The sequence below is a fragment of the Narcine bancroftii genome, chromosome 12 (genome assembly GCF_036971445.1).
Source record: "Narcine bancroftii isolate sNarBan1 chromosome 12, sNarBan1.hap1, whole genome shotgun sequence".
In the NCBI taxonomy this organism is placed as follows: Eukaryota; Metazoa; Chordata; class Chondrichthyes; order Torpediniformes; family Narcinidae; genus Narcine; species Narcine bancroftii.
The window spans coordinates 23,913,399-23,933,516 of record NC_091480.1 but is presented as its reverse complement, the minus strand read 5'-3'; the positions used below and the strand labels follow the sequence as shown (position 1 = coordinate 23,933,516).

At 41.7% G+C, this 20,118-nt stretch overlaps 1 pseudogene; it reads left to right on the top strand.

The window, feature by feature from the left end:
- The first annotated feature begins 4,202 nt into the window (after nt 1-4,202).
- On the top strand, nt 4,203-4,947 carry LOC138746586 (nucleoprotein TPR-like; annotated as a pseudogene).
- Nucleotides 4,948-20,118: the final 15,171 nt, after the last annotated feature.

The following is a 20,118-nucleotide window of genomic DNA, read 5'->3' as shown; positions in this document are numbered from 1 at the left end:
AAACACTGGCTCAAAATGATTTTCAGCTGGTCTCTTATCCCTCACTGAGAGTGTTGTACCTGAGCTTGTAACCGCCTAAACACTAAGTAGGTAAGAGACTAGAAGGATCAGGAACAAGGGCACACCATATATTTCAACTGTGCTGCAAGACTAAGGTCACAGCACTCCTGCCCTCCTTGCACCCAATCTCTAGACCTCTCATTCCAAAGGTCTGTGAAGTTCAACCATGAAATTCCACAGCCTTACAAGGAGCAACACTTAATTTCCCGTCCAGGCGCTCTCCAACCAGATGGCATTAAGATGGACTTCTCCAGTTTCTGCTAGCCTGCTCCCCATTCCCCCACTCTTCCCATCCCCTCCAACTCTCTACCCCTTCCCTCTCCATTCACAAAGCTACCTCTTCTTGCTGGTGTGCCCTCCCTCCTTCATCCACCAGTTACCTCCTGCCTGTGGGCCTGTACTGCTTCCTCTGCCCCTCCCCCCCCCATCCATTTTGTTTGGGCACCTGCCTACATTCTGTTCATACCTTGATGAAGGGCTCAAGCCTGAAACATTGGTTATGTATCTTTATCTTTACACTCTAAAGTACACAGTTTGACCTGCTGAGTTTCTCCAGCATTGTGGGTGTTTTTAGCCATCTCCATGCAAATCAAGCAGCATTATCTCTCTACTTTCCCCACCTGAAGGGATAATTCTTTCACAGGATTGAGTTAGAACTGATCACAAATGCATTTTGAGCTCTGGTTGAAATAAGACTGGAGTTGGACTTCTGCACCATATCAGGGTAGATGCTTTTTTGCAGAAGCTTTGTAAGCTTTGACTTGAAGCTTCAGTAAAATATGATTACTCCCAGACTTGGATCCATTGGTGACTGTACTTTCAGGAGTGCGGTATAAGGAGAATGAGAAGACAGTGCATTGATCAGGATCTGCTGTCAGCCCACTGTTGAAAACTGCAACATCTGTTTGGACTCTCTCCAATTTTACACTATATTAGTGTCTCACAACATAATGGAAGATATCCTTGTGTAAAGATTGGACCTTGTTTTCAGAAGAGCATTGATCACCTCCACTAAGTCGTTATGGGCGATGTGGAAGCATAAGGGAGATTGGTGAGACTGAGGTCACAAGTCCCTTGTGTTGATTCACTCACAAATTATAGCATATGCAGTCTGAAGCTCTGTCCTTAAGAATTCAGCCAGTTCAGTCTGTTTTGCCACCAAGTCGCCCTTGGTGATGGACCATGAAAACTCTACCCAGTGTATCACCTGATCTCCTATTTGCCTGAGTTCAAACTCAAAATTGACTTCAAAATGGAAAAGCACTGATTCACCAGCTGAGGGAAGATGTTGATTGATATCAGAAAGACCTTTACATGGCCCTTTGGGGGGTGGGGGGGGGGGGGGAGGGGGTTGTGGAAGTACAGAAGATGGGCAGAGGAGGGGGAGTTGTTGTGGAAGATGCAGAGGGCTGTGCCTCCTGCAATGTTGCTCCGTCACCGCCTCTGGTGGGTCTCAATTGCCAATGAAATGGGATGTTACACAGGACTGTAGGATGGAATCTAGTGCAGACAATGTCTGACTAGCTCTCTTCACCTGCAGACCAACTATCCCATCCCATTAAGTATTGGAATACTTAATTTCAATAAACTGGTCTCTGCTAAAATGCTTCACAACTGAAGCCACAGAGTAGAAACTGGTTATAAATGCACTGCACAGAAGGAGAGCTGAAATCTTCTTCTATCTTAGCAGAGACCACCAGGCAGCATTGACATATGGATCTGCAAGGATAGGGAGGTACTTATTGATTGCCTTTGACTCGTGTCTACCTTTCAATTTAGAGATGCATGTTCTCTTTCTGAATGGATACATCTTCTTCGCTGCTTTATGCTCGGTCTTCACCAGCCTTGATGAGCGCAGCACTTTTCAAGTTGCACTCCAGCTTTCATCAACATGTGCTGGCGCAGGCAGGTGTGGTTCGCTTACCAATTTGGGCAAGATTGTGGTGCAATAAGGTTGTGTTGCAATGGGATTTTGTGTTTGACCTATGTGAGGGCATTTTAAATGTTAATTGTGTTCCCAGCACACATTTTCCAGCTCTGTCCAATTTAACCAATGTAATGTTTCACCACTGGTAGTTGTAGCAGCAAGGAGGAGGTTCTGATAAGAATGTAGTTGGCATGGTTGGTTAGTTTGTGCATGACACCAAAATTTCCTCTGGTGAAGGCGGTGATAACAATAATCTTGGATAATAACTCTGAATATTGTGTTCAGTTCAGTTCACCTCATTACAGGAAGGATGTGGAACCTTTGGAGAGGATGCAGAGGAGATTTACCAGGATATTGCCTGGATTGGAAAATATGTCTTATGAGGCAAGGTTAGCAGAGCTCGGGATTATCTCTTTGCAAGCAAAGAAGGATGAGAGATGACTTAATAGAGGTGTACAAAATTATGAGGCATGGATAAGGTAGACAGCCAGCACCTTTTCCCCTGGACTAGAGAAGCAAACACCTGAGGACATCAGTACAAAGTGAAGGGAGGAAAGTTCAGAGGAGACGTCAGGGGTAATTTTTTTTCACATAGTGTCTGAGAGAGTAAGAGAAGATAATAGTTTGTAAGCCTGGATAAGTTGAGTCCTCCCACACCGATGCAGTTTATCGACAATCTAGCTGACAACTGGAAATGTTTCAAACAGCGATTCAACATTTAGTTAGAGGCTGGTGGAATGGGAGAGACTGATGGAAAACGGAAAGTGTCTATGTTTCTACATGTGATAGGTAAAGATGCCTTGGACATCTATAACAGTTTTCAATTGATGAGACAGCTTTAACAATGCACACTCTGATGACAAAATTTGAGGAGTATTTTGCTCCAAGTGAAAACATCACATTTGAGAGATTCAAGTTTTTCTCTTGTGACCAGAATCCAGATGTGAGGTTTGAACAATACTTAACCGAGCTTCACACACTGAGTAATTCCTGTGAATTTGGAGATTTCAAAAATTCATTCATTAAAGACAGAAGAGTTTGCAGAATCCCAGATAATAGATTTAGAGAAAGACTGTTGTGTGTAAAAGATTTTACTCTGGAAAAGGCTGTGAATATGTGTAGGGCAGCAGAGACCACATGAGAACAAGCGAAGGAGCTGCACAGGATAGACACAACAGTGCATGCAATGAAAACAGTTAAGCAGGGCACCAGGAGTTTCCCAAAACAACAACAAAGCAAAGTAGTAAGCTCAGACAACAAATGCAGTAGGTGCAGAGGTGGACATATTCCAAAGATGTGCCTACCTAAGGAAAGTCCTGCTATAAATGTGGAAAGAAGAATCATTTTGCAAAGTGCTGCAAAACAGGGGATATGAAGAGAAAGGTGCACACAGTGGACAAAAAAATGGATTCACTACAGACTGCTGCGGTAAAAATGGAATGGATCGTCCAGTGGCTGAATGAATAAGTAATTCCACTGAAGATGAGCACTGGAGCCCAAGTGAATCTGTTATTATGGATGATTACAAGACCCTCACTATAAAGAACAAGATTTATCCTGTGAGATTAAAAGTGACAGGCTAGACTGGAGAGAAAGTTCCAGTAAAAGGAGGCTGTATGATGACCTTCAAGCACAAAGGACAGCATCTAAAGCCACAGCTGCTGATTGTAGAAAGGAGAGTTCAGCCAATATTAAGTCTGTGTGCATGTGAAGAGCTCGGCCTGGTGAAAAGAGTTTTCATAGTGGCTTCACAGACTGAAGATAAGCACACAACACTCATGGGAGGAAGGTTGACTACACTGGAGAAGAGATACCTTAATGTACAGAGAGAATCAACCTCATTACATGACATGAATGACAAACTGGAAAATGAGTTGGAAAATAAGGATGCCTTCTTACGCCAGCCAGAAGACAAAAATAGAGTTACAGGAACATCTGGAACTTCAGCAAACGATGAAGCGAGCAGAAACATTACCAGAAGTAGACGCTGAACTTGCCTAGTGAATTGTAGCTCTGACAAAGGCTGAAGAACGGCCTGGCAGTGCAGAAGAATATTTGCGACATTTAGAGACTCTGATGAGTGACTTCAGCTGCATCTAAAAGAAAGAATGGCTGCATTAGAGGATAAGAATTTATCAATACAAGGATCTGAACTCTGAAGAAAACAACTTGAAGAGTGTCTTCATGGTGAGAAATTAGAAAATAAAAAAACAATTTTCTTTCAACTACAAAGCTTAAAGGAGCCACCACACTATCAGAAGCGGGAGTGGCACCTATGTCTCCCATTGCAACAACTGTGACCAAGATTGTGAAGCTCACAGAGTTGTCTAATGGATATGTTGAAGCTCAAGATCAATTGCTATTGGCAAAACAGGAAAATAAGAGAGAGAAAACTATTTGGATGAAATTGTGAATGAAGTGGAGATGAAAGCTTTGCTTCTGAAGTGCCAGTGTGAAGAATATGAACGAATGCAAAAATCTGTGGGAAATCTCTCAGCTAAATTAGAAGGTGCCATGAAGGAAATTCACCATTTACAGAAATGCTCTAATGAAGCAAATAAGCATGCTTTATTACTCAACAGGGAGAATCAGAGATGCGAAATGCAAGCGCCTTAACAGCAGGGTACTTTTGAGGGAACGAGAAGATATGCGAGGAAATCATATTTTACGTGAAGATTACATTAGTTCTGCTGACATAAGCAGCTCCTCTGAAATTATTTCTCAGCATCTGGTGACCTATCGTAATGTTGAAGAACTGAAGCAGCAAAATCAACTGGTGACTCTTCATGAACTTGCTGAGAAACAGGTAAAGGAAGAGCAAACAAAACACCTCTTTATGGATTTCTGAACTTCAGCTGAATCTTGCAGATGCCCTGAACAAACTTGAATGAATTTGTGAAGCCAGAAGTCATCTGATGGAAAGAGACCAACCCTGGAATGGAGATACTTTTGCTATGTAGACATAGTATTGTGTTTTTTTTATTTATTTTAAGGGGAAAGATGTGTTATTATGTGTGTAAATAAGAACTATATTTTCCAGCATGCAATGTGTGTGGTTGGGTGGAAACCGGAAGAGACATATGATAGGTGTTGTTGCTAGAAGTCGGTTGAAGCAGCTCAAGGAAAATAAAGTTGGTTTAGTGTTTCTTGAAAGAACAAGCATAACAATTAACAGAGCTAGGCATTTCTCTTCGTAGGATGAGAGGTGATTTAATGGAGGTCTACAAGATTATGAGACCCATAGATAGGGTGAACAGTCAACACTTTTTTCCCCAGTGTGAGATTAACAAATGCCAGAGGACATACATTCAAGGTGAGGATGGGAAGTTTAGGGGAAACATCAGGGATAAGTTTTTTTTACACAGAGTAGTGGGTGTCTGGAATGGATTGCCGGGGTGTTGGTGGAGGCTGGTACTATCAGGGCATTTGAAAGAGTCTTAGACAGGCACATACATGGAAGAACGATAGAGAGTTATGAATGTGAGGTGGGGAAGATGTAGCTTGTTGGGAAGGTTTGTACACGTCAGCACAAAACTGTGGCCCAAAGGGTTTGTACTGTGCTGTAATGTTCAATAACCGGATCTGGATCAACTTGGGAAGTGAGTCAAGGAAAGGGGGGTGGAATTTAACTAGGACAAGTGTAAATTGTATTTTAATAAGTTAAACCAGATCAGGGCTTCCACAGTAAATGGCAGGACATGGAAATTGTTGCAGAGCAAAGAGACCAGGCACATCGATCCCTGATGGTGACAACACAGGCATGGTGTTGCAAAAGGCATTTGCCACACTTGCCTTCATTGGTCTGGTCATTAAGTACATCAGTTGGCAAGATTTGATACAACTGTATAAGACATTGGTGAGATTGTACTTGGTGACCAGCACTGTACACAGTACTCCCAGCTACGAGAAAGATGTCATGAAGCTGTAAAAGATTAAAATGATTAGCAAGAATGTTCCTGAACTAGAAGGCTTGGATTGTGAGGAAGGATTGGATAGGCAGAGTTTTTTTCCTGATGTGTAGGAAGCTAAAAGGCAGCTTACAGAAATTCAGAAAATACTGAGCAGTGTAGAAAGGTGAATGGTGAGTTTTCCCAAAGTAGGGAGTCTAAAACTAGAGGGCATAGGTTCACAATGAGCCGGGGAATGATTAAAAGGGGGCCTGAGAGGGAACCTTTTCCACAGAGAGTGCTGGGTATATGGTACCAGCTGGTAAAGTATGTGTTAGAGGCGGATGTAATTATAACTTGGGAAAGACATTTGCAGGCAAATGGGGCTAGTTCATGTCGGAAACTTGGTCAGCATGAACAAATTGGGCAGAACAGCTTGTTTCTATGGTATATGTCTGTCCATATAACCTTCATCACAGCAGAAATGCTTGATATCCAGGATAGACCATTGGATCCTTTGGGATCAGAATCATGGCTGTGTTCAACTTTTCTGATACAGACCTTTTGACTTTGAAATGAGTGGGAATGTGAAAATGCAGACCAAACTAAAATGATCTGACTTCAAACAAGAGCTGAAAAAGCTTCTTTTGTTGATTGATACTGAGAAATAGATTTCGAAGGCAAACCAACCGCACATTCACTTTTTTCGAGGTAAAAGAAATACAAAACCTGCAAAGCTCTTGTCAGCATATTTCGCAGGAGACCTTGGTGACTCATAGACTTCTTCACAGGGAAGAGCTATTCTAAATGACATGAGAACAGTGGAATTAATTTTTGCTAAAACATTTACTTGACCTTCCAAGAGTTGCAGTTTTAAAGAGCAATAGAAAATGAACAACAAAGGATAAAGTGATGGGAGAATATTTTCTCACTTTTGGCGAAGAGGAACTCTTTCAATTATTTACCATGATTTCAATAGGGACTGGCCAGGCTTCGTCAGTGTAACCCTCAATCCACCGTGAACTGGGAATCCTTCTAACCAGCATTTCCCGAGTTCTCCTGTGAAAACACTATAACCAACTCTTGTTGGAGGTTCATGCAAAAAATGCTGGAGAAACTCAACAGGTCATGCAGTGTTTTTTATATTGCAAAGATAAAGCATCCAAATCAACATTTTGGTCCTGACCCTCGAGCAAAAAGCAAATAAAATGGTGGAGAGAGGGGCAGGGAGAGGAGCACAGGTCCACAGGAAACATGTCATAGGTGGATGGAGAAGGGAGGACACAAAAGAAAGAAATCTGAGAAGTAATAATTCTGAATGGAGAGGGAAGGGGGTGGAGAGTTAAAAGAGAGGAGAAAGAGGGAAAGACTGGGGAGTGGCCTAATAGAAACAAAATTCAATGTTAATGCCATCCGGTTGTCGAGTATCTAGATGGAATATCAGGTGCTCGTCCAATTTGCAGGTGGCCTTGGCATGGCAGTGCACAAGGCCTTGGACAGACATGTTGGTGTAGGAGTGGGGCACAGAATCAAAAGGGGCGGCCACAAAAGATCCCCATCATTGCTGCGGACAGAGCAAAGATGCTCAAAACAAAGCGATCTCCCAGTAGACGTCCACCATCATTGCTGCGGACAGAGCGAAGATGCTCAAAACAAAGCGATCTCCCAGTAGGCGTCCACCATCATTGCTGCGGACAGAGCGAAGATGCTCAAAACAAAGCGATCTCCCAGTAGGCGTCCACCATCATTGCTGCGGACAGAGCGAAGATGCTCAAAACAAAGCGATCTCCCAGTAGGCGTCCACCGTCATTGCTGCGGACAGAGCGAAGATGCTCAAAACAAAGCGATCTCCCAGTAGGCGTCCACCATCATTGCTGCGGACAGAGCGAAGATGCTCAAAACAAAGCGATCTCCCAGTAGGCGTCCACCATCATTGCTGCGGACAGAGCAAAGATGCTCAAAACAAAGCCATCTCCCAGTAGACGTCCAGTCTCTCTGATGTCGAAAAGACCACAACATTAGCATCAGATGCAGGAGATGTCTCCTGCAGATTCACAAGTGAAGTGTTGCTTTACTTGGAAAGACTGGGGCCCTGAATGGTGGTGAGGGCAGAGATGTGGGTGCAAGAGAGGCACTTCCTGCGGTCACAAGGGTAGCTACTGCAGGGGCAATTAGTGGGAAGGGATGAGTCAACATGAGAGTCGACATGTGGAAGGTGGAGAGGTGAGTACAGAGAATCATTTTGTAGGTGACCAAATTATGGGGGGATAATATGTTGGATGTAAAGCCTGGTGGGGTGGTAGGTAAGGGCAAGGGGAATCCTGTCTTTATTGGAGTTTCCTTGAAATAAACCTTGGAATTAGAAGTTACATGGGGTTTTTGAATTAAACCTAGAATTTCCTTGGTTTCACAGTGAAACATTGTATCTAATGTGTTCCTGGGATTCCCTTAAACCTCGCATCCAGCATGCCATCATCTTAGTGAAAGTTCATAAACCTGGAGCTGCACGATGAAACCCCATAAGCATCATGACCCTAAGAATCTTGGCTACCTGTATTTTCTGCTGATCCTTAGTGAAATCCTGTAACCTCTTGTTCCCTGTATTTCCCTTAGAATTTACTGGATCTTCCCTCTGAAGCCTTGAAACCAGCATTTTCATGGAAAGAAAATTGTGAACGGCATGTTGCGAGGTTTCAAAATCTTGTAACCAGAACATTGTGGGGGTCATCACTGAAACATCAATGTGGTCCTCCTTGTGGTTTCTATCGGCCATTTCATGTCGGGCCTCCGTCTTGAGACTGGTTACAGAGTGGATGGAAAAATGGGAACCTACTTTTCAGACAGCAACCCTAAAAGGCTGCTCCAGCATCCCATTCATATCCAGAGGCACCTTGTAGTGCCCTCCGGATCAAACAGAGGTGGGGCAACTTGTGCCATAGAACCACCCAGCAGAAATATGTAGCAGAACAATGGCCGTCTTCCCTACCCATAATCCCCCAGGGAGCTGAAACTGCTCTTTGGTTACCAGAACAGTTCCAGCAGTGTTGGGGATTATGGGTAGGGAAGATAGCCATTGCGCTGCTACGTTTTGAGCCACAGAGAGTGGCTCCGAAGGCCAAAACAGCCCAGTATAGCTGTCCCAGCCTGCACTGGCCGCCCCCTGATAACCCCCACTGCCCCGACGGTCCTTTCTGCCTCGCCAGCCCCCAATGGTCCTCGCTGTCTTGCCAGCCCCAGCTGCCCTGACTGCCCCATTGCCCCTGACTTGGAGGGAGAGGGGTGAGTGGGGAGATGGGTCATGGACTGATAGCATCATCAGTCCACCCCGAAACAGCCGCCTAGCGCAGCTGTACATTCAGATTGATCGGCGGAGGGCTACGCAGCAGAGATTATCCCTCGCAGAGGGGTTGGAATATCCAGCTTAGAGACCAACTCAGCACATTCAGAAAAGTAGGCGATTATGCAGTTTGGCGGAGTTTCTCCGCCTTTACGTCTCACCTTTTGGGCTATCTGAAATGGCCTTATTAAACCTTACAACTATAGACCATGAAATGCATTGTTCTTTGGTATTCCACAGTAATAATCTGCAACTAGCACTTCCAAGGACTTGCAAAGGTATCTTGATCCCACTTCTTCGAGTTTCCAAGTGAAACTTTGGTGTTCCAGTGGAACTTTGCAGCCATTATTTCAATCACAAGCTCTGTGAAAAGGTACAAGGACTGCAAGGAAACCCCAAGGAGATCCTCGCCAGTGTCTCAGTGGAGAATCCCACAAAGTTCTCATGAAATCCTGCAGACAGCTCTTCTGGGGTTGAATGAAATACTGTACAATACTCCTTAAGTTTTCATAATCAGCAAATGTCAATATATAGTTCTGTAAAAGAGCATCAAAGATACAGTGACTGTGAATAAAGATGCCTGTGAAGAGATTGCTTTCGGTCTCTCCAACTGAACATTTTACAAAATGTCCACTCTACTCTTAATTATAGACTCGAGTGATTTCTCAACTGCGGGTTTGAAAATAACTGATTTCCTTTCATAAATAGTAAAGTGAGATGTATAATACAATCCAAAGGAACAACTCAAAATAGAGAAAAAAAATTGCAAGATTGTAGTTAAGGTATCTATCTATAATGTTCTCAGCTCCTTCCTTTAAAGCTTTGGAGTGGCAAAATGTTATGCAGGAAGATGTTTTGAAATTTTTGTCATTGTAATTGGAGATGAATTTTCCACGTGGAATGAACATGCATATGCCATCTTCCATTTTGGATATTAGCTCTATAAAATAAGAGTGTAAGTGATTTTATTTATAAATTTTGAACCACAATATTAATTACATTTCATTAAATTCAAAAATTATTTCAGTAAGTTATACACATGGTATATAAAACAAACTGTTCCCCCCCCCCCACCACCACCTCCCTCCCCTCCCCCAAAATCTCCTAGAAAGAAAAGGAAAAGTAAGAAAAAAAGATTGAAGAAAGAAGGACCGGAGAATGCCAAGGGAATAAACAATTTGTATCATAAGATTTAACATTGGAGGATACCAAGAAGTGAGGTCTTCAAATGTACAAACCCACATTTTGTAAATATGGAAGCCATATCTTCCAAAACAAATGGTATTTATTTTGTAAACTCTAAATAATCTTCTCTAATGGTATACAGCTACGAAGTTCTGCATGCCATCTTTCCATATCTAAATCTATATCTGACTTCCATGTTCTTGCTATATATTTCCTAGAGGCTGCCTAATGCAATTTCTACAAATTCAATTTAAGACATAATTAATTTTAATTTAGCTCTTATTGAGTAACCTTAATGTTGACCCCCGTAATCCGTTCCAAAAAAAATTACCGACTTCCAACCAAACATATCTGACTTTAGGACACTGCCAAGTAGAATGCAAGAAAAGTTTCCAATCTCACGTCCACACTGAAAACATAAGTATGATTTAGTTTTTGTAGAGTCAAATATAACTGATGCAAAAAGTTATATTTAACTAAGCTACATCTAACATTTATAATTTTTGTCATATTATTCTTACATAGTTCCATCGAATCTTTCTCATTTATTTGTATATTTAGATCCACTTCTCATCTTAATTTCAATGTATGCACCCATATTTTGGGACTTTCCTTTAAAGTAAATTATACATGACAGAAATAAATTTATTTACATTACTATTACAAATCGATAATTCCAGCTTAGCCTAAGTAATGTTAACTGGAACCTATTTTACCAGACAAAAAGGCTTTAACTTGATAGTAATTGAAATTCGTGGACGAAGATTTATGGAGGGGGTAAAAAGTCCACGTCAGCTGCAGGCTCGTTTGTGGCTGACAAGTCCGATGCGGGACAGGCAGACACGGTTGCAGCGGTTGCAGGGGAAAATTGGTTGGTTGGGGTTGGGTGTTGGGTTTTTCCTCCTTTGCCTTTTGTCAGTGAGGTTGGCTCTGCGGTCTTCTTCAAAGGAGGTTGCTGCCCGCCAAACTGTGAGGCGCCAAGATGCACGGTTTGAGGCGTTATCAGCCCACTGGCGGTGGTCAATGTGGCAGGCACCAAGAGATTTCTTTAGGCAGTCCTTGTACCTTTTCTTTGGTGCACCTCTGTCACGGTGGCCAGTGGAGAGCTCGCCATCTAACACGATCTTGGGAAGGCGATGGTCCTCCATTCTGGAGACGTGACCCATCCAGCGCAGCTGGATCTTCAGCAGCGTGGACTCGATGCTGTCGACCTCTGCCATCTTGAGTACTTCGACGTTAGGGATGAAAGCGCTCCAATGGATGTTGAGGATGGAGCGGAGACAACGCTGGTGGAAGCGTTCTAGGAGCCGTAGGTGGTGCCGGTAGAGGACCCATGATTCAGAGCCGAACAGGAGTGTGGGTATGACAACGGCTCTGTATACGCTTATCTTTGTGAGGTTTTTTAGTTGGTTGTTTTTCCAGACTCTTTTGTGTAGTCTTCCAAAGGCGCTATTTGCCTTGGCGAGTCTGTTGTCTATCTCATTGTCGATCCTTGCATCTGATGAAATGGTGCAGCCGAGATAGGTAAACTGGTTGACCGTTTTGAGTTTTGTGTGCCCGATGGAGATGTGGGGGGGCTGGTAGTCATGGTGGGGAGCTGGCTGATGGAGGACCTCAGTTTTCTTCAGGCTGACTTCCAGGCCAAACATTTTGGCAGTTTCCGCAAAGCAGGACGTCAAGCGCTGAAGAGCTGGCTCTGAATGGGCAACTAAAGCGGCATCGTCTGCAAAGAGTAGTTCACGGACAAGTTTCTCTTGTGTAAAGAAATCTCTTGGTGCCTGCCACATTGACCACCGCCAGTGGGCTGATAACGCCTCAAACCGTGCATCTTGGTGCCTCACAGTTTGGCGGGCAGCAACCTCCTTTGAAGAAGACCGCAGAGCCCACCTCACTGACAAAAGGCAAAGGAGGAAAAACCCAACACCCAACCCCAACCAACCAATTTTTCCCTGCAACCGCTGCAACCGTGTCTGCCTGTCCCGCATCGGACTTGTCAGCCACAAACGAGCCTGCAGCTGACGTGGACTTTTTACCCCCTCCATAAATCTTCGTCCGCGAAGCCAAGCCAAAGAGAAAAATTGAAAAGTGTAAGTGATTGAAATGGTAATCATGCCTTCAACAATATGTGCTTTATATCATCGACTCTATACTTCAATTATAAAGCAATCAGAGATCATAAAGAAACCAATGAAATGTTATGATGCTATATTACCATGAAATGGTAACATCTTCCTGGTTATATTTTGTCCTGAATACTTCCTGACTTACCTTGGTGAAGGGCTCAAGCCTGAAACATTGCTTATGTATCTTTATCTTTGCTTTATGAAGTAAACTGTTTGACCTGCTGATTTTTTTTTCCAATATTGTGTTTCTACTTTCTGGCTTGTTTTCTTGCATTGAAATATTATTTTAGTCCATGATCTGATCAATTAATTGTGCTAATTGACCCTCAACTCAACAACATGTTGCAGCATTGCTATTTTCCATTTTGCTTCTGTTTTTTGGCACAAGTAGTTTCATCAGAAGTGGCCAGTGTGAATAAGAAAGGCGTCACTTTCACCTTGCTTGTTCCTAAATTGGAATGTTGAGATTGGTAGGTGTTGTCCTGGTTGGGTTCTTATGCAGTAGAGGTATAACCTTGAACACAGCGATGTTGACTGCAGGTTTTCTTTTAAATGCAAGTGTTGAGAATGTAAAAAAGATTGAATAGAAAATGCTGAAACCACTTGCACTTCCTCCAAAAGAGAGAAAAATCAAATATGTTCATCTTCGAAGCTGGTATGTGAAAGATAATCCAGCCCCTTAATATATGAATGGGGAGATGGTTAAATGTTAAATATTAATGACAAACCAAATCATTGCAGCTGTAAGTAGAAATTATGATAACTTTGTAACTTTCAGAAATTCCAATTCTATTTGTAAAGCACCTACAATTTCAGATTAATCCAGAGTGTCTCCTGTATTCACATCTTATTTTCCAACAATAGACTTTAATCATGATAAATTATTGACAAGAAAATACAATAAATATTGTTTTTTTTTGTTTCAAGAAAGCACAGCGATGGAGCATTTGAGTTGTAGGATTCATTTACATTGGGACATCTTATTTTCTTTTTAAGATATTTTATTGAAGTTTGCAATAATACAAAAGTTAGACAATACAATTATATATTGAAATACAAATTACAAGAAAAAGAAAAAAAAACACCCCCGTATCAAGTGACGACAACCTGAAAATAGACGCCATGGCATCAAAGCTTATATCAACTCTAAAACTTCAGGTTGTGATCATGGTCCATAAAAGAGCTCCACGTCTTTAGCAAATTAGAATTGGAGTCTTTAATGGTATATCTATTTTTTTCTAAACTTAAACCAGACACAATATAATTCTGCCCAGTGGTTCTAAATCTTTTTCTTTTCACTCACGTGCCACTTTAAGTCAGCCCTAGGCCATCGATGCTCTGTGATTAGTAAGGGATTGCTTAAGGTGGTATGTGGGTGGAAAGGGAAGGCTGAGAATCACTGCTCTAGACCCAATTGTTACTGAAATATTTCACTTGAGAAGAATTGTCATTGGCCCATTTCCTTTAGAATTCTGAAAGTGTGTACATAACGAGTCAATTAGGTACAATTAAAACAGTGGTTTTCAAACTTTTTCTTTCCACCTTACTAATCCCTTACTCCATCGCTGAGCACCTGTGGCATAGGGAATGCTTAAAGTGGTGTGTTAGTGATTTAGCCATTGTGTGTGTGTGTGTGTGTGTGTGTGTGTGTGTGTGTGTGTGTGTGTGTGTGTGTGTGTGTGTGTGTGTGTGTGTGTGTGTGTGTGTGTGTGTGTGTGGAGTGTTATCTTTCCATTGAATCAAAATTGGATGTCTGGGCATCAATGATGTAAGTGAGTAAATTTGGTTTCTTTTCTTTAATTTGGACATCTTATTTTAAGGTTGAAATTTATGAAAATGCACAGCAGATTGGTCTATTAATAAGCTTCAGTTGCGGTTTCAGTGAAGATCATATTTCAAGCTACAGATGCTCCCTGACCTGATGTGCATTTTGGTGTTTAAATTTTCTGAGGTAGACAAGCAAGTAAAATGAAGCACTCAAGGAAATGTTACAAACACACAAATGTCTTTCTACACAATTTTATTACAGTGGCAGTGACCCGGGTTTTAATTGGCGGTGTCTGTAAGAGTTTGTAGATTGTCCCTGTGTCTGCATGTGTTTCCTCTGGGTGCAACGATTTCTTCCCACCTTTCAAACTGCACAGTGGTTTAGGTTAATTGGAGTATTTGAGTGGCAAAGGCTCCATGCTATATATCTAAATTTTAAAAATACATTGGAAAAATTGCATATCCATTGTACATCAGAAACCTTCTGAAGAACAGCAGCATTGAGGAAGCTTACTTGTCATCCATCTCTTTCTGCCAGGCAACCCTATTATTGTGTGACATCGTCCAACTGCTATTTGCATTAGCATTGCAACTTCTCAAGTGACTGTTTAAATTGAGCTCCTTTTAATGAAAGGAAGTTGATAATCTCTGTTGAAATATGATTATTTTTATTTTCACATTATGTTACTATGTTGTGTCAATAGCAAAATATTGCATTATATTTAGTTTTGTTCTTTTTTTAATTGATGTCATTTTTCAGAATGAAATCCCTTTACTGAGGGGAAAACTCATTTAGTATTCACAAAAATAAAGTGTTTTGAGTATGTTGTTGTTCATACAACCTTGCTGTTTTCATTTCTTGGAGGGGGGGGGGTGTACCGATGACTGAATTAATCTAGTATAAAAGCAAAATGAATCTATATGCTAGATATTGCCTGAAATTGGTTTTGTTTTTAAAAGTGTGTAACGCAAATCTTGTGAGGCATTAATGCTGATGGAGTTCCCAGAAATCAGTGGTTCTCAACCTTTTTTTTCCCCACTGACATACCACTTTAAGTAATCCCTTTGCCATCGGGGCTCTGTGATTAATAAGGGATTGCTTAAGGTGATATGTGAGTGGGAAGGGAAGGCTGAGAATCACTGCTCTAGACCCAAATGTTACTGAAATATTTTGCCTGGAGAAAAATTGTTATTGGGCCATTTCCTTTGGCGTTATGAAAACATGGCCATATGAGTCAATTAGGTACAATTAAAACAGTGGTTTTCAAATTTTTTCTTTCCACCCACATGCCACCTTAAGCAATCCCTTACTCAACACAGAGCACTTGTGGCATAGGGATTACTTAAAGAGGTACGTGAGTGGAAAGAAAAAGGTTGATAACTGCTGTCCTAGATACATGGTAAGCTTACTTAACCTCATTTTAAATATTTACTGAACTGGAATTGCTTCCTTCCTACTTAACACTTGCCATTGTAACTATCAGAAAGGGCTCTGGCCACACCACGCATGTCTCTCACAGAAAGAAAATTATGTAATACTGCACACGAATGGAATGCAATCTGGAAATACTTGTACCTGACTGCAAACGAATACAAGCAGTTCGAATCACCAACTCTACAATGATACTTTGAGCAATGATCCACCATCAATAGCTTCAAAGATGAGAAGTTGTAGAGATAGGCTTTTATTGACTACAGGATGGATGTCTGCCCACATTGGTCGACTGCCCTAAACTGAGGAGGGGGCTGTGGCACAGTCACCTTTATTCCGGGGCCCGTAGCACAATCAGGAAGGGGTATATCCTAGTACATCCAATCATATACGCAGCACATTCAAATGTGTCTCCATCGGAGTACCACAAGCAAAATACTGTCACTGCTTGAAATCTGTAATGAAAACAGAAACATGTCAGATTATGTCAGACAACACTGGTAGGCAGGGTCGTAAAAAGATATTTTACATCTCGTTGAGATGTTGAAATTAATCAGGACAATATTAGGCTCAAATTTGGAGCATTGTGTGCAGTTTTGGTCAGCAAAGATGTAAATAAGATTGAAAGAGTGCCACGAAAATTAACAAGGAACTTGAGGAACTGAGTTATTGGGAAAGGTTGAATAGATTAGAGCTTTATTCCCTGGAGCATTAGAGAATGAGGGAAGATTTGATAGAGGTATACTACTAAATTATGAGGGCCATCATCAGGATTTCCATTGAGGATAGGCAAGACCAGAATGGGAGGACGTGTGTTAAGGAAAGTGAAATGCTTAAGGTAAATATTCGGGAGAATAGTGAGAGTGTGGAATGAGCTGCCAGTTTCAATTTCAACATGCACCGTGCAACGCGGTTGGTGCAGTGGATGTACAAACCCTTTACAGCGCCAACAATCTGGGTTTGAATCCCATACTGTATGTAAGGAGTTTGCACGTTCTCCCTGTGTCTGTGTGAGTTTTCTCCGGGGAGTCCAGTTTCCTCCCACCCTTCAAAAATGTCCTGGGGTGTAGGTAAATAGGGTGTAAATTGGGCGGTGGGGATTTTTAGGGCTGAATTGGCCTGTTGCAGTGCTGTATGTCTAAATTTTCAAAATATGCAGAGCAATCTGGAAAGGTACATGGATGGGAGACGTATGGAAGACTATGATCTGGGTACAGGTACATGGTTTGAGGCCGAAAAATAGTTCAGTGTGGACTCGATCGGCTGATGAACCTGTTCCACTGCTGTTATAGTCTATGACTGGTGGAGTAAGGTTAAGAATCTGTAAAGGCTATTGCAGTTTGTTTGTTCTCGTGTTCCTTTATTTTAGACAATTGAAACAACTTTACTCAAGATGATTTTAGGAAAATAAAATAAGACTGATGTAAAGTCAACTCGAGAAGTGAAATTTGCATCTGTCAATTTTAGTGCACAGCATCTGTTAATGCAATGCTAGGTGGAATTTCTTGACACTGCAGCAGTTTGAAAAGTGCAGTAAATGTTGATATAAACCAGTGATAAGAGTGAACTTTTTTAAATCTCTGTTTTAGCATTTATTTTTTTCATTTCCAATGCACAGGAAGTGAAAGCCATAAACTCAATGTGGCGCAATTCTAGCTGTCAGCAATGTTATTGATTTTTTCCGCATCCATCAAATGGAGGTAAAATTAGATATTCCTGCAGCTGCTTTGAATGAAAAGTTATTGCTTGGGGTAAAGGATGAATTTTTGGTTGTGATCTCCAGCATTTGATGTCCTAACACATTTTGAGATCTCCATATGACTTTTGGGAATATCAGTCATTGCGAACATCTCCTGGAAAGGCTGGCCTTGTCAGTTATTCAATTTAGGATCCTGGTTAACGACTCTCTTCTCAGATTGAATTGTAGTAGTGGTAGATTTCTGATTCATTGCCACAACCTGCAATTCTTCACGCAGCAGGTTCACAGTCAAGTTGTATGGGTGATGGTCACACAATTTCGTCGCCTCGGTTAAACATTTTTGGCTGTGAGCATGCTATTGTTGAATGCCCTTATTAAGACAGGTATGACTATATCTCTTAAGAGCACGAGTTAATGTAGGTTTAAAATGTGTGTGTGTGCATATATCTGTGAGGGGTGAGAAACTTGCACTTATTTCTAATGTAAGTCTCAAAAAAATCACAAAGCTGTGAGGTTGGGTGGTGGTGTGCAAAGATGAAGCTTCCTCCATTTCTCTTTAATTTAGTGAAACTATGCCTGGAATCTGCTCTTTACCACAAAGTATAGCATTTCCCAGGTCAGAAAAGATTTGGAAGCAATTTTCAAATTGGAACAGGAGAAGGAGTAGAATTGTTGCCAGTCACCTTATTCCTGTCACGCACTGATTCCAACAAGGCATGACACTGAGAAATGAATGGAAGTCATGTACAGCGTTCACTTATTGACAGATGGAAAGGTCTACTGGAAAGAGGAGACCAGCAAAAGCACCAGGGCAGAATTTATAATGTTGATTGCTCTGGTGTCGAATTAAAACGGCCTATTCCAACTGGGCTGCCACTTATTGACAGATGGAAAGGTCTACTGGAAAGAGGAGGCCAGCAAAAGCACCAGGGCAGAATTTATAATGTTGATTGCTCTGGTGTCGAATTAAAACGGCCTATTCCAACTGGGCCTGCTGCTGAAGAAATTTGAGCATGTTCCAGGTAGATATTTTCCATTGTTCCTGAACGTTGCCATTTCAGTCCCATTTTAGCAAGTCTCGTCATCTTGCTTCCTCTCTCTCAGCCTTCCTGCAAATGTTACTTACGCAATCCTTCCACTCACCTGCCCAGTCCAACACTTCCTCTGCAATCTCTGCCCTTTTCAATGGTAAGATTGCCAGGTGTGTCTCGAATTTAATTGTGATTTTTTTTTGTGTGGAGGTGATCAAGAAGATTGACATGGGCAGGGCGGTAGACATGGGATTGCAGGGTGCACTGCAACTGGATTAGTTTTGATGGTGAGCGATCAAGTGTGGTACTTGATGGGTTGCTACTTAGATTGTAGACCTGTGGGCAGTGGTGTACTTTTGGCATCAGTTCTGGGTCCACAGTGATTATTCATCTATATTAATGGCTTGGTTGGCAATGCATTGGTATGGTTAGTAAGTCTGTGGGTGACACCAAAATTGGTACTACAATGGGCAGTATTAAAGGTATCAGCAAGATCCAGATGAACTGGGAAAGTGGACCAAGGAACATTAGATGGAATTTAACTCCGACAATATGAGATATTGCACTTCTGTAGGTTAATCTAAGGCAGGACTTTCATGGTGAATGGTAGGGCACTGAGGAATGTTGTAGAACAAGGAGATGTGGGGATATAGATACATATTCCATTAAAGTGGTAACACAGGTAGATAAAATGAAGGAGCTTGGTTCATTTGCTTTTATCAGACAGAGCACTGAGTACAGGAGCAGTGATATCAAGCTACAGCTGTTCCAGGTGTGCGTGAGACTGCACATGGAACATTGGATGCAGTTCTCATCATCTAGCCATAGAAAGATATTATAATGCTGGATAGAGTGAAGAAAAGATTCACAAGGATGTTACTGGGACTGGTGGGCTCCAATGAAAAGGAGACACCGGAAAGACTGGGTAAGAGGGAAACTTGATAGAGGCTCAGAAAATTATGAGGTACAAGGATAACCTTTTTCCCAGGGGTACAGGAATCTAAAAGTAGAAGCCAAAGATTTCAGGTGAAAGGAACAAGAATTGAAAGAGACTCAAGGAGCACCTTCTTGAAGCAGAGGGAGGGAGTTGTTGGGAGTGATCTGCCATGAGAAGTGGTGAAAGAAGGGACAATTGTGTAATTCCAAAGGCAATTAGATCAGTACATGGATGAGAAAGACGGAGGGATATTGGAGCAATGCAGGTAAATGGGCCTAGTTTGGTTAGCATGAACAAAATAGACCAAAGGGCCTGCTTCTGTGCTGTAGAACTCTATAACCCTCAATGTCATGCCTTGGGTCTTTATTTGATGGAGCTTTGGAGCCTCCTGTTTTGTCACTCCCACTTCTGGGTGAGGAGCTGCTTCAAGTGATCTTTGAATGGGACATCAATATTTGGGCACCCCTACCCTCGACTGAATTATTCACCCTGTTGAATTGCTGCTCATAATGGTTTTGCAAAAAAAGTAAAATTAAGTTGTGTTTTGGGCAGCAATGGGCAGAGCCTTTAACATAATAATTTCCAAAGCAAATTCTGTACATGATGAAACTGTAAAATGCCTTGATATTATTTCTAATATAATTTCCAATTAATTTAAAATTGGTTTACTTGGATGTAATGGTGTAGATGCTCTTATAAAAGCTCCTTGTGACTAATATATTTTCAACTGTGA